The 1,385-nt window shown below is 69.2% G+C and overlaps 1 long non-coding RNA gene across 1 annotated transcript; it reads left to right on the top strand.

Moving 5' to 3' along the window:
* The first annotated feature begins 222 nt into the window (after nucleotides 1-222).
* LOC146765912 (uncharacterized) lies at nucleotides 223-1,385 on the top strand. Its single transcript, XR_014958722.1, has 2 exons — nucleotides 223-886; nucleotides 1,065-1,385. It is a non-coding gene; the product is annotated as an uncharacterized LOC146765912 (long non-coding RNA).

Below are 1,385 nucleotides of genomic sequence, written 5' to 3'. Positions count from 1 at the left end.
CTGGGGCCATCTCCGTGTCTCTGCTGCTCTCCAGGCTTCTCAGGAAACGCTCCTTCGTGCGGCCGAGCTCTTGGAGAGGAGGGATCTTGAAAAACTGGTGAAGAGAAAGAAGCTGTGGAAGTTCAGCGAGTGCCTGGTAAGGAGGGCCGGGAAGCCGCAGCCCCAGCCCGGAGCAGCCCCTGAGCGCGGTGCTCGGTGTGCGGGCTGGCAGCTGTGCCCCTGCCCGCTGCTGCAGCCCGAGGCCCGCGGGCTCTGCTCCAGGCTCCTGCGGGCCCAGCCGGGTGCCGATGGAGCCGCGGCCCGGCGGGGCTGCGGGGCGGCCCCGCGGCTCCCCGGGCAGCAGCCGGCCCTCTGCCCCTGCAGAGCCCGGCGCCGGCGGCTGCTGGCCGCGCCTCAGGGCTGTGCGGGCAGGGGAGGCCGGGGCTGGCGCGGGGAGCGCCCGGCCCAGGGGCTGAGCCCGCGCCAACCCTTCCCTGCTGCCGCTCTCTGCAGCTGGCAGAGGACAGCAGCAGCGCGGCCGAGCACCTGCGCCGGGCCCTGCCCTACCTGCAGAGCCCACAGGAGCCCCTGCGAGAGGCGGCCGTCAGGTTCCTGGGTGAGCCGCGAGCCCGGGCTCCCTCCCCGCCCCGCCGCAGCTCGGCCCCAGCCCCGCCTGCTGCCCCGGCAGCGCCACCCGGGCCCGGCGCCTCTGGCAGCCGTGCCCTGGGGCGGCAGCGAGCGGCGAGGGCCCGGGCTGAGCCCTGCCGGGCCAGGAGGCCGTGTGGCCCCAGGGCTGGCAGCGCCGCTGGCAGGAGCTGTGCCGCTGGGCTGACAGGCTCTGTGTTCCCAGGGACGGCCGGGCGGCACCTCAGGGGGAGGAAGGAAGAGCTCCAGCTCATCTCTGAGGGTGAGTGAGGGCAACAGGCTGCCAGCGGGGGGTTTGTGGCGAGCACCTTCGGGCTGATCCGGCTGGTCCCTGCTCCCTGCTGGCCATGGCCAGAGCCGGCTGGGATGGCCCTGGCACGGGGGTCTACTCGGGTCCCAGATGCGGGAACTGACCCTGGCTCTGTTCTTCTCTCTTTCAGCCCTTGAAGGCATGGCAAATGACATCAGCGTCCCCGTCGGAAGCCTGGCAATTCAAACACTGTACATCCTCCAGGAAGCAGAGAGAGCTCCTTCTTCCATCTTCGGCAGCCTGCATGATCGGCTCCGCAGGGCATGGAGGAGACGGCCTCGTCTGTCGGGGCTCGGCTGGCTGTGCTGCTGGAGCTCTGCAGAGAGCTGATCCCAGGGGCTCTGTCTGCTAGGGCCACCCGAGCCAGCAGGAATGTTTCATTTCCTCAAGATTGTTCTTTCCTTCTTTTTGTTTTTCTTTAGCGTATAAATATAGGATGTGTTGCAATAGA

The sequence above is a fragment of the Lonchura striata genome, chromosome 16 (assembly GCF_050655825.1).
Source record: "Lonchura striata isolate lonStrDom1 chromosome 16, ASM5065582v1, whole genome shotgun sequence".
NCBI classification, from domain to species: domain Eukaryota; kingdom Metazoa; phylum Chordata; class Aves; order Passeriformes; family Estrildidae; genus Lonchura; species Lonchura striata.
The sequence above is the reverse complement of the archived record's forward strand: the minus strand, read 5'-3'. Positions and strand labels throughout refer to the sequence as shown.